This window comes from Pinus tabuliformis, chromosome 1_2 (assembly GCF_031772625.1).
Source record: "Pinus tabuliformis cultivar Carrire ecotype Pingquan chromosome 1_2, CPIR1, whole genome shotgun sequence".
NCBI classification, from domain to species: domain Eukaryota; kingdom Viridiplantae; phylum Streptophyta; class Pinopsida; order Pinales; family Pinaceae; genus Pinus; species Pinus tabuliformis.
In genome coordinates, this window is record NC_142298.1 from 1,080,413,430 (window position 1) to 1,080,427,726 (window position 14,297).

Below are 14,297 nucleotides of genomic sequence, written 5' to 3' on the forward strand. Positions count from 1 at the left end.
CTGGTGTACCAAGCATGAGGTGCTTGCTTCAGCCCGTACAAAGCTCTCTTGAGTTGGCACACATGCGACTCACGATCGAAGGTCTCAAATCCTTCCGGTTGCTCTATGTACACCTCTTCCTCAATCTTTCCATTGAGGAACACAGTCTTCACATCCATCTGAGGGATCTTCCAACCCATCTGTGATGATAGTGCCAACATTGATCTGATAGATGAGTACCTTGCTACAGGAGCAAAAGTCTCATCATAGTTGATCCCCTCGACCTGTGAGAAACCACGGGCAACGAACCTTGCCTTATGTTTCTCCACACTCCCATCAACTGCTTGCTTTACCTTGTAAATCCATCGGGAACTCACCACTGACTTGTCCTTCGGTCTTGGAACAACATCCCAAACATTGTTTCGAACTATGGAGTCATACTTCTCCACCATAGCATCAACCCAGATTGGTTGCTGCACTGCTTCCTCAAAGGAAGATGGTTTGGTCTCTATACATTCCCCAACCAGGTCCATGTAACCAGTGTATCGCTTAGGTGAACTCCTCTGTCTGCACTGTGAAGATGGCTATCCCACATTCTCTCTCACATCCGTCATCAATCTGTCAGCTTCCCTTGAGCATTTCCGCCCATCTCTAGAAGACTCTACATGAGTGGATTTCTCCACTCTTGGATCATCTACATGCGGCTTCTCCGCATCAGTCTGAGGCTCCTCCTCCTTAGGAACCAAAAGTTCCTCCTCTACATGCAACTTGAGCTCCCTCTCAAGGGAAACTCACATGGCCTTCTGCTCCTCGAACTTCAGATCCCTGCCTACCACTGTCCTCTGATTGGTAGGCAAGAACACCCGATAGTTATGGGGTGTATCAGTGTATGCCATAAGTATCCCCAACTCAGTTATTGGTTCTAGCTTCTTCCGGGCATCTTTGGTCACATGGAAAAATACCGATGAGCCAAAGATCCTAAAGTGACTCACATCTGGTCTCTTCCTGGAGAAAGCCTCCTCTGGTGTCTTCATTCCCAGTATACAATGCGGGCTTCTATTATGCAAGTATATTGCTGTATTGCATGCCTCAGCCCACAAATGAAGTGGTAGGCCTTGGTCATGCAGCATCGCCCGAGCTGCTCCCATAATCGTTCTGTTCTTCCTTTCGGCCACCCCATTCTGCTGTGGGTTATGGGGTGTCGTCAACTCCCGTTTAATTCCTTCTGCTGCACAAAATTCCTTAAATTGTTGATAGACATACTCTCCACCATTGTCACTTCGCAAGGCCCTTATTTTCTTTCCAGATTCTCTTTCAACCAAGGCTTTGAACTCACAAAACCTTGAGAAGGTTTGATCCTTCTTCTGCATGAAGTAGATCCAACATCTACGAGAAAAATCATTAATGAAAATAACATTGTACCTTTGTTTAGCAGTGGAGGCTATCGAGAATGGTCCACACACATCTGTATGAACTCGCTCCAGGATTTCTCCAGTTCGACTGTCTCGATCCTGAAAGGAATATTTTGCATACTTACCCAAGGTACAACCTTTTCATGTATCCACTTGCTCCAGTTTACCCTTGGGAAGTTCGGTAGAAATCTTCTGCATGATCTTCAAGGCCCCATGGTGTAAGTGGCCCAATATTCTATGCCATAGCTCGCCAATATCTTGGCTTTGCACCAACTCTGCTTTGGAACTCAATGCAGTACAGTCATCTACCTCCAGCTTGTAGAGATTCTTTACTTGAGTCCCAATCCTCTTGGTCTGTCCAGTGCTGATGTGTCTCAGGAATGCCTTTCCTTTACTAAAGACTACATCATAGCCTTTGTCTTCCAACATTGCAACAGACACCATGTTCTTCTTCAGTTCAGGAACATACTTTACATCAGTCAGGGTGAGGGGAGCTCCATGCTCCCTCTGAAACACAACCGTGCCTTCACCTGAAACACGGTACTTTCCATCATCGCCCATCTCTATGTGCATATGGAGGTCCTTCTCCTCCAAGGTACTGAATAAAATCTTATCGCTGGTCATGTGGAATGAGGCTCCACTGTCCAAGTACCAAACACAACCCACGATCGATGAAACCATGCATGCGATGAGGGTGAAATCGAATTCAAACTGTGAGGCCAATGCCTCACCATCTGATCCTTTCAAGGATACCTTCTTGGATTTCTTCTGTTGACAATTTTTTGCATAATGGCCCACCTCATGACAATGAAAGAATCACACTTTGTATTTGTCAATCTTCTTCCCACCATGGGAAGAACTCGATTTGGAATGGGAAGCCTTCCCTTTCCCTTTCCTCTCCTTACTTGCTAAGGCTATATTTTCTTCATCATCATGCTTTGATGAAGAACCATCTCTGGTGCTTCTCCTTATCTCCTCCTGCATCAGATTCGACCATAGTCGTTCCCAATTTGGTAGTTTATCTCTTTGATTTACTGAGTCTTGGTAGCTATGCCAGATCTTAGGAAGACCGAGGAGAGTAAGACTCACCATGTCATCATCGGCTGTCATGATTCCTACACTTCCAAGCTCATCCCTGCAGGTGGTGAGCTTGTTCAGATATGTAGAGATCATGTCGCCGTTTTCGCACTTGATTTTCCAAAGCTTGTCTTTCAGCACCAACTTCCTCTGATCACTGTTGTTCTGATATAGATCCTTCAATGTTTTCCACATTGAAAATGATGTCTCCTTCCCATGGAGACTCAAGAAAATGTGGCCTCGAACTCCCTCTAGAAGAATCCTCCTCACTCTAGCCACACATTTCTTCCATTCCACCAATTCTTGGGCATTAGCTGCTGCTGGCTTGGGGACTTCTTGATCAATGAAGTCCTTCAAACCGTTGTCCTCTAATACCGCTTCCATGCGATCCTTCCAGGCTATATAATTTGAGCTTCCAACCAAGGCATACTCGAGTCTCAAACCATTGAACGCCATTGGTGAAATTTGAGATGTGTTAAGAATTCAATTTCTATAATCAGGAACTTCAAACTTCGAACTTCTCCCTTATTTGTATATTGTTCTCCACTTTGATAACCTTTGCTCCGATACCATGTAGAATTTCTCACTATAGATCACCTAATAATTCAATAAACTAAAACAAAATACTTGATCTACTTCTACAAACAAACTTGCGGAAGCTTAATCGATTTTGAGCAAGATCAAATAGAATACATATAACAGAGAATGAGAAATCAATCACACATGAACATAGAAGAATACTCTGGGGAAAGCCTCAACTAAAAACCATGTTATCTGTATTATCATACAAGTGGAAATATCTTCAAATTACACAAAGCTTTAGCTCACAAGCTATCTAGCTCTCAGTACAATCCCTCAATGTTGCTCATAGACTGAATAAACACAACACATTCCTTCCTTCAGTCCTCCATGCCTCCTATTTCCTTGCGCGGTTTCTCTTGGGTCCTCTGGCTGCCACCTGTGTGAATTCACCTCACACACACAACACTGTCCTCAGGCTAAACTACGCAATCCTCAAGGAATGAATTCCTTCTGCAGGCAAGAGATATCCTCATGGGGATATTCCTACAACTGATAGTACATTGTCCCTTCCTCTGATCTCAACTAGGTGTCTGACTAAACTGACATGCATGAGTTATTTATGAGATAATATTCAGTTATCTAAAGCGTAGTTACATGCGTGCATGCATTAACTAACTGAACTCACAATCAGTTCCAAATTGTTGGAACTAATCTAACTAGACTTAACTCAGTTAACTGAGCTAACTAATTACAACTCAAAGTACAACTCATCCTGATCTCCTTAATTAAGGGATAACTTCCTCAGTCAAAGGGATAATTGTTGCATGTCTTCACATCGACTTCAAGTTTGATCTTCTCTAACTAATTCACTCAAGATGAATTAATTAATTATTTTTCAAACAACTGCTAAGATCAAATTCGAATTTTAATTCTCAATTTTAGTTCAGGGACTAACTAAAATTGGAATGTATCCCAAAATGCTATTTATAGCAATGCTATTTTTAGCACTTCTATATTTAGCATTTCTTGTTGCTATTTTCAACATATCAAATATCACAAAGCATATATCAACCATCATAAAGCACATATCGATCACCATAAAGCATATACTATACAAACATAAAGCAAATACTAAACCACCATGAAGCATATACTAAGCCATCATAAGAAAATACTAAACCACCATAAATCAACTACCAAACCATTATAAGCAACTACCAAGCCACCATAAGCAATCATCAAACCACCATAAGTAATCACCAAACCACCATATCAAGGATGCTTTACCTCAATCGACAAACAAGGAATGATACATATCCTGCATTTGATCCACTATCTCCCATGTAGCTTCATCGGGCCCAAAGTGCTTCCATTTCACTTTAACTTGCTCTTTTGCTCGGTTCTGGAGCATAAGCACCTTTTCTGCAATATATACTAAGGCTCTGGCTGGTATTCTCCATCTGGTTCCACTTGCAATACAGACCAGTCAATCACATGATCAACATCCTTAACATACTTCTTAAACAAAGATACATGGAAAACATCGTGGAATTTCATTGTCGGAGGCAGTGCAAGTCGATAGGCTATTGGCCCAATCCTCTCAATGATACTGAAGGGTCCACAAAACCATGGTGCCATCTTGGCACATGAGCCAATCTGCAAGGATCTCTTCTTCGGTTTGATGCGCAAGTACACCTGTTCCCCAACCTGGAACTCCTTGAACAATTTTTTCTTGTCTGCATAACTCTTCTGCCTATCCTGTGCTGTCTTGAGATTCTTCTTGATCACGTGCATCTCTTGTTCCATGTCTATCAACATATCTTGTCCAAACAATACTCTACTAACTGGATCACTCCAACTAATGGGAGTGTTACAACTTCGGCCATACAATGCCTCAAAGGGACTCATCCTCATTGACTCCCGATAACTGTTGTTGTATGTGAACTCTACCAAAGGGAGATACTCTTCACACCTGCACTGCTAATGCATCACATACTCCTCAACATGTACAGTAATATCTTGTTGACCCTCTTTGTCTGTCCATCAGTTTGCGGATGATAAGTTGTGCTGAAGGCCAATTCGGTGCCCAAACCTGCAAATAAATCCTTCCAAAACTTGGAAGTGAACTTTGCATCCCTATATGATACAATATTATTTGGAACACTCTATAATCTAACCACATCTCGAATGAATACCTATGCCACATCGCTAGCTGAGAACGTAGACTTCACCGGAACAACGTGTGCAACCTTTGTTAACCTGTCCATAATAACCATGATGGAATCATGCTACTTCACTATCTTCGGTAACCCTATGATGAAATCCATGGAAATGACCTCCCATTTCCATTCTGAAATTGTAATCGGTTGTAGCAAACCACCTAGATGTTTACACTCTGCCTTCAGTCACTCACAATCACGACATCTAGCCACAAACTCTTCTACATACCTCTTCAAATTCTGCCAATAGTAATATATTTTCACTGCAATCCAGGTCTTTTGATAACCTGGGTGTCCTGAATATGCTTTCGCATGAAACTCCCTCAAGATCACCTTCTTGAGCTCACTATTATCCGGTACATATATCCTATCTCGGAACATGACAAATCCCTCTGGTGTAAGACAATAGTCCATGCCCTATGCAAATGTACTTGTACTCGTACTTCCACCTGTACATATAACTGTACTACCACATGTACCTATACCACTACATGTACCTGTACATGTATGTGTACTATCACCCTGTTGCAACCTATTTACAATCTCCATAAACTTGACATCTTGTTGTCCTGCCTGCAAGATCCTATCGTGTAAGTCATCCCATAGGAGCTTATAGTTGCCAAGTGATGTACTTGTACCCATCTAATGAGAGCATCTGCCACCCTATTCTCTTTATGCTTGATGTACCTGATCTCAAAGTCAAACTCGCTGATCGTGGCCAACCATCTAGCCTGCTTGGAATTTAGATTCGACTGGTCAAACAAATACCTCAACCCAATGTGATCACTCATAATCACAAATCTCCTGCCAAGAAGATAATGTCTCCACATCTTCAGTGCATGTATAATCGTTGCTAACTCAAGATCATGTGTCGAGTAGTTTTTCTTGTGCTTGTTTAGTTTTCGGGAATCATAACATACCACTTGTCCATCTTGCATAAGGATTCCACCAAGTCCTCTCTTACAAGCATCTGTATATACTACGAACTCTTTGTTTGGATCTGCAATCTGTAGCACTGGTGCATGTGTCAACAACTACTTAAGCTGCTCAAAGCTAGCCTCCCACTCTTCGGTCCATTCGAACTTCTTACCTTTCCTCTGCAATGATGTGGTGGGATAATCAATCCGTGAGAAGTTCCTGAACCTCCTATAATAGCTTGCCAGACCCATTAAAGATCTCACCTCATCCACACTCTTAGGAGCTATCCACACCATGATGGCCCTAATCCTCTTTGGATCTGCTATAATCCCTTCCTTGGAGACAACATGTCCCAAGTAGTGTACCTCAGTCTGAAAGAAGCTACATTTTCTTATCTTAGCATACAATTGATGCTCCCTCAACATCCTGAATACTGTTGCTAAGTGCTCGACATGCTCTTCCTCATTTTTAGAATATACTAGTATATCATCAATGAACATAATAACAAACTTATCCAAATATGGACAGGACACACTATTCATCAAACACATGAATGTAGCTGTAGCATTCGTTAAGCCAAATGGAACAACAAAAAACTCATAATGCCCATACCTGGTCCTGAACGTAGTCTTGTAAATGTCCTCCTCTTTTATGCGTACTTGGTGGTATCCGGATCTCAAGTCAATCTTCGAGAACACTACTGGTCCCTTCAGCTAATCGAACAAGTCATCAATCCTTGGCAAAGGGTACCTGTTCTTGATAGTCACTTTGTTCAGTTGTTTGTAATCAATGCATAATCTGAGGGTACCATCTTTCTTCCTCACAAACAAGACCGGTGCGCCCCAAGGTGATACACTTGGCGTAATGTATCCCTTGTCCAACCTTTCCTTCAGCTACAGTTTTAACTCAACCAACTCAGTTGTGCTCATCCTGTAAGGTGCTTTCGATGGTGGAGTTGCCCCTGGCACTAGCTCAACAGAGAAATCTACCTCCATATGAGGTGGAAACTCTGTAATTTCCTCAGGGAATACATCCCAAAATTGCTGCAACACTGGGTACCTATTCAACACATCTGCCTCCTCAGCCTCCTTACCCTTATCACTAGAAATGTGTACTGCAAATATCTTGCACCCTTTCCTGTGGCTATGGATTTGATGCATAACTGTCACCATCCTAACTGATGTTTCCTTCTTCTTACCTTGCAACACTCTTGGTTTTCCATTGTCGCCAACATACTCAATAGCTTTGTCATAGCAGTCAAACTTGGTTCTATGTAGATACAACCAATCCATGCCCAATAACATATTGTATGAACCCAATGGTAATACATTCAAATGAGTTGTTGTAGGCATACCATTTAAGTCAAATGTGCAATCTCTTACCTAGTGATGAACTCACTTCTTTTTACCTGTAGCCAACTACACCAACCAAGACTGTGCATGCAATTCCTTATTTAAACCACACTTATCCACCAAGTCAGGACTAACATAGTTATAATTAGATCTAGGGTAAATCAAAATAGAAATAACTTGGTCACAAATATTACCATCCATCTCAATGATAAATGCCTGGTGTTATGCCTGCATGTTGTCCACTGCTGCATAGATACGTGGAATACTATGACCAACGTCCCCAACAGTCTGTGTCTCTTATGCACTGTATATCTGAGGCCTACCTCCCTGATTCTGTGAACAATCTCTCTTAAGGTGTTCCTTGCCACATGTCCAACACTCCAACCGACCAATTCCAACACCTCTATGTTGCTGCTGTGGCTCATGTCCATGTCTAGCTGCATTAAATTTCTTTTGCCACATTCTCTTTCTCATTTGCATGTTGAGGCCTTGTTCTCTTAGGTATTCGTTTACATCTACCTTTCTCCTTTCCTTTCCATCCATACTGAGATTCATTCTTACGCTTTTATTGCTCATAGCAATGCTTCAGTTTCCCTATGACATCCTCAAGTGACCGAGGCTCATCATACTCAATCCGATCTCTAAATTATAATGGAAAACCACTAAAAAACCATTGAACTTTAGCCTTCTTATCAATAAGATACAGTGCATACCTTAATAGCTCCAGAAACTTTGTCGTGTACTCTTCATCTGTCATTGATCCCATCTTTAGCTCATAGAATTCCTTTACCTTATTGTCACAATACCTTTCTGACAATTACTTCTTCCTTAAAAGCCTCTTGAATTCCCACACACTCAAGTCATCTATCGTGATGTATCTAACCCACTCAACATCTTTGCACCAAATGTCTGCTTTACCTTTCAAGCTGAAGATAAATATTCTAGCCTTCATGTTATCCGTGTACTCATGCAACTCGGTGAATCTGTTCATCCCATGTATCCAAGCCTCTGCATCTTCCGGCTTCTTCATATCTCCATAAAAGTAGGTGGTTTTTCTTTCTTGAATTCATCCAGAAAGTATCCCCTATCATTCGTGTTATAAGGATGATAGTGATGACGATCATGATGTCTATCATATCTAGAACTAGAATAATACCTGTACTCACCACCCCTCATATTCAGAGTGTTCAACAACCTACCATCTCACACGGTATCAGATCCATTCGAACTATGCCTACGAGGAGATTTACTTTCATATGCTCCATTAGTCCCATCCTCATGTGCATGGCTGATCCGAAGCAACCCTTATCGCTGCAAGTCCGACAAACTCTGAAGAAGTATAGCATTCACCTCTACCTACTTCTCTTGTGCTTGTATGATCCAGTCATTATCTGCCTTACAACTCCTTATCTCTTCCTTCAAGATCCTTAGTGTATCGACCAAATTAGAAGTATGCCCCAGACCACACTGCTCATCTGATGCATAGGGAGATTCTACGTAGTCTACCACCTTGCTAGCCGTTTGATATATTTCTTCCTACAATGCATAATCTGTCACAGAAACCAAATCACAATAAACCGACGTACCTTAGTTTAGCTTGGGGAGGATACCTTGTCTGCAAGATCACCAAATCAATGTGATACATGTATAACATAATCATAACAACATATAGACATGCACAAATAAATGAATCAACACATAAACATCACTCTAACTAGGATCCAATCATCAATGCAAGGCCATATCAACAATGCATGCTATGACCTCATGCATGACAACAACCATTACTCCATTGTACACATTGGTACATGCAACCGACAATATGCATAAGTAATGCCTAACCAACTACAAATACGCATACTCGCATGTAATCGAACATAATCGATCAGTTCTTGTAATCAACCTACAAGACTGATGCATGTAATCAAAATATTCAAAATGTAACCTAACATACAAGGATGTAAGTAGGCAACATAAAATCAACATGTAAGCGACAAATAACCATATACAGTCAGTCACATACTCATGTCGAATAATCTTCACGAAATCAACATCAAATTCCCCATGATAATCATACTATAACACTAATCCATCATCAAGCAAGTGAAACAAGTATATAAGTGTAAGAGACACACATGCAATTGACATGCATGCATGACCAACACACATTCAACCCATTTAGTCAGAGAGTTGAACCATGCTCCGATACCACTCTATAACACCCTCCTCTCACCTCCACCAAAATTATTGGGCAACTGGGGTAAACATGAGACGAGAGGCTACTATGATCAAATTCGGCCTCCTAGGTAACCTTAAGGAAGTGGAATCGATGGAACATCACATACAATAATCCAATATGATCAACATAACCCTTAAGAGACATGTCAACCACTCATACAACCTGTCGCTAGGTCCCACTATTGTTTTGGACAATTTAAGGCTCCGTAAATCTCATGCTATGGGTAAGGGAGCGATCAGAGACCTAAAGTTGCTCTCATAGGCCTGCATGCTAATGAATGTGGATGAAACTTGCTAGTTCTATGCCAACTACTTCGAGATTTGAGCCACTTTTTCAGGTCCAGAGCCTAGGCCACTACCCATAATGGAATGAAATCTCAAAATTAAGTAAAGTACATGGAAACAATGATTTAAAAGTAAATATTTGATCAAGGCCTTAGCCAGACCTCTACTAGCCATGACAGACATTTCATCAAACATATCAACGACATGTAACCTACATGTGTAAATAATAGAGTTAAGTGTAGGGATCTCTTACTTATCTGAGAATCACCATGAACCATTGTTTCCTCAGGTCATTTGATGCCTTATCACTTATTATGTCATTGATACAATATCCATTCAAATACAAGTAAAAACAAGTTGAGATCCAAACATAGTTGTTGCTATAAAATAAAAATATAACCAAAATAATAGGAACATAATTATAATAAACACATTAGCCATCAAAATCCATATATACACCAATACATTTATAGATGAAAATCAATGGAATGAATTTCTTGTTAATCAATGTAATGAACCGACCAAAGATGAGACTACCACGTTCCACCCAACCATATATTGGTTGAGCCAAGTTTCTCTTCAACCAATCACCCCCGTGCCATATTCCAAGCATGAATGTGGGACTCAAACCAAAAGAACCAACCAGGGCATACCGAGGCTAAACCACCTCACCCTCATCAATAGAAACCAGGCTTTACCATAATCCATCCCAGATCACTAGGCCAACACAATGAACACATCATAACAGGCTTTACCGTGATCTCCACCCGATCACTAGGCCAAACAAGCATGGATGCCACTAGATTTCTCCACCTACATCGTGAGGAATTTTCCTGTCTCCTAGTCTCTCAGGCTTTACCGCAATCCAAACCCGGATCACTAGGCCCTAAACCGAGACCCAATCTCCAGGCTTTACCGCATATCCCAAACCCGGGATTACTAGGCCCAACAAAGAGCAAACCACCTCTAGGCGTTACCATATATCCTACCATTCACTGACAAAGATTCCTAGGCCCACCGAGTTAACACAATCCTGGATTCATGCAACCCACAGTCTAGCTTAGGGGTCACTAGGGTAGAGGCTTTACCGTGATCCACATTCTGGTTCAGGGACAACTAGGCCATGTGCTTTATCATTCAGAGATCCACCCCACTCAGCTTCGAACCCATCCGACAATCCAGCTCAACCAAAACATGAGAACCCCATTACACCATGGCTATATGGAAATGGCAAGGCTAGGTTGAAAACACTGTTACACCTGGAAAAACCCATGCCATGTTAGAAAGAACCACATGCAATACCATGCATGCCAAATCTAATAAGGAAAAGGCACATGAAAATCAATATCTGCAATGAATCTTACTATAGTTGCTCAATCCTTGCTTTCTCTTGCCTTCTTTGCCTTTCTTGCTCTAATGCCAAAGTGATCCAAGAAACTCTAAGTGTCCAAGAGTATGAGAGAGAGAGATAACAATGAAAGAACTCCAAATATAAACTGACAAAAAGTTACCAACTAATCCTCATAAGCCTTTTTATGAATGAGGCCTCTATTTTCTTCATTTTCCTCCTTACATGCAACTTGTGACCTTTCACCTCCTTTTTCTCCTAATTTCCATTATTTTCATAAATAAATGTGCCAAAAATGTCATTTTTCCTTTCCAAAGCCTTAGCCATTGCATTTTCCAATTTCCTTAGCCATAAACAACCAAATGAACAACCCTTAGGATGTCTTGCCCAACATTCAACTTGGAATAAGTGTCCCATTCATCTGTGGTTATTGTTTTTAACTTTATTACATGGAATTTTCACCAGGGCTATTAAACGGACAATCCCACTTCAATATTGTCCATAAATTTATTTTCTCTAGTTATTTTCCCTTAGGGGGAACCCTAGTATGGTTTTCCTTCAACTTAGGGGCTTCTTTGAAGGTTTCATGAGCCTTATACTCATTAGTATATGTTGTTGGAAACATTTTCTCCAAGCCTTGACCTTGGTTACACCAACACTCAACCCATAAATCAAACCTTAGGTCTCGTGTCTCATCAAATAGGACTATACTAAGAAAGTGAATTGCCTCCAAGTGGATCATAAATTGTGCCTTTTTCGTAGAAAGCCATATTCTGTCACCTTGTGCCCTAACCTTATAATATCCATTAGGTCACCTTAACACATATCGGGACTCCTACCATTAGTTAAAATTTGTAAAGAGAAATGGGTTTTGGTTGTGGTGATAGTGGGCCACTATCCCATTATTGTCTCTAGGTCTGGTTTTACCCTCGTAGGGTGTGTAACACCCTCCTCCCTCATCTACCCAAGTAACTAGGCAATCAGGGTAAACATGTGACAAAGAGTTACTATGATATGATTCAACTCCCTATGTAACAGTTAATGAAGCGGAACCGACAAAACACAACCAACCTGACCTTCTACACATGCAACAGAACCCCCCGGAGCCATCCAACTCATCAAGGTGACCAGCCCCCGAGACAAACTGATGTTTTGCTGCATTAAAGCCTTAGCTGCTCCCTTGACATGGGCATGCATTTGACCGGGAACCCACAGTCGCTCCAACAACAAGGCATGCCTGTGACTGGGGACTTTTCTAGGTATTTATGTGCCAAAGACTCCAGATTATGTGCCACTTTTTTAGGGCTACTACCCAAAACTCCATGAAACTTCTAGAAATGAAAAGTAAAATAAAAAAAATGATACAACTGCAAATACTTGAACAAGGACTTGAGTGGACCCCTGCTAGCCATGATAGGCATTTCGTCAAACATGTCACAAATATGCATTCTACAGTTTTAAACAACAAATCTAAGCATAAGGGTCTCACACTTATATGAGAATCACTAAGAAGCATTGTTGCCTCGTGACAATAACTGCATTACCATCTATTAAGCCATATATCCATTGTAGATTCAGTGATTAACCAAAACATGATGAGAGCCATACATTTTCACTTTCATAAAACTCACTCATAACTAGTATATAACCAACCAAAATTTTAAGGATATAACAGCCATATAGGCAACATATAAACAAGTATATTTACCCATAAACTACCAATGAGAAAGAGCTCTTATTGATGATTACATAGCCTAGCCATGTATATGATTGGCATAGAGATACTATGGATTCAATATCGAGCTCCTACAAAGTGAAAAAAATGTGTGTAGTTTTTTTTGTTTTTTGTTTTTTTTTTTTAAATTTTGCATAAGCTTGGTTGAAAAATTAGTTTGAAGGTATTAAAAGTGCATAATGAAGCATTATTATCATTAATTGATGCCCCGAAGAAAGAAAATGGAAACACCTAGTAATAAACCTGAAAGCTCTAGCATGGTTCATGAAGAAGAAGAAGAAATGCAACATGATATATCAAAATTACGAGACCAAGTGCAACAAAAGTCACTCTCACAAAAAGTAACAGAAGCTAAGATGGATGGTGTGGAAGCTAATATGGATAGTTTAAAGAAAAATTTGGAAGCTAAGATGGATGGTTAAGAGAAAGACATGGAAACTAAGATGAATGACGTGGAATCTAATATGGATGGTATAGAAGAAAAACTTAAAGGCAACATGGAAGATTTGAAGACAGATTTGAGAAAGTTGCTACAAGAAATGCTTACTAATGGCAAAAGGGTACTAAATGAAACTCATTATGAGAACAACATAAATGTTAATCATGATTTCATAGACTCTAACATTGGATTCAAGACCCACCATGTTCCAAAGATCGATATGAGGAAGTTTTATGGCAAGGATCCCGTAACATGGATAATACGGATGGAGCAATATTTTTATCTCCATAATGTGAAAAACACACAAAAGGTACGCATTACAACTTTATATTTGGAACAAAATCAATTTGTATGGTATCAATGGCTTTGCTCTCATAAAAAAATTGTCACTTGGGAATTTTTTACGAAAGAAATGATAGCACATTATGAGGATACAAAAAGCAACACCTTTTTTAGCCAATTGATAAATCACAAACAAAAGGGTTCAATGATGGAGCACGTTGATGACTTCCAAAAATTGAATATAAGGGTAAAAGATATTCCATAGGAGCATAGGATTGACGTGTTCATAGGGACTTTAAAGGATAACATCCAACATGAGGCTCAACTTTGGGAACTTGATTCATTGGAGAAGGCATTTAGGTTGGCAAGAAAAATGGAAATAAAAATTATGGCAACAAGGAAGCCTACCACTCACAATTATAAATATGGAAGTATAGGTTCCCTTATCCTTCCACAACCTACAAGTTTGACACCACACCAATTGGAAGAAA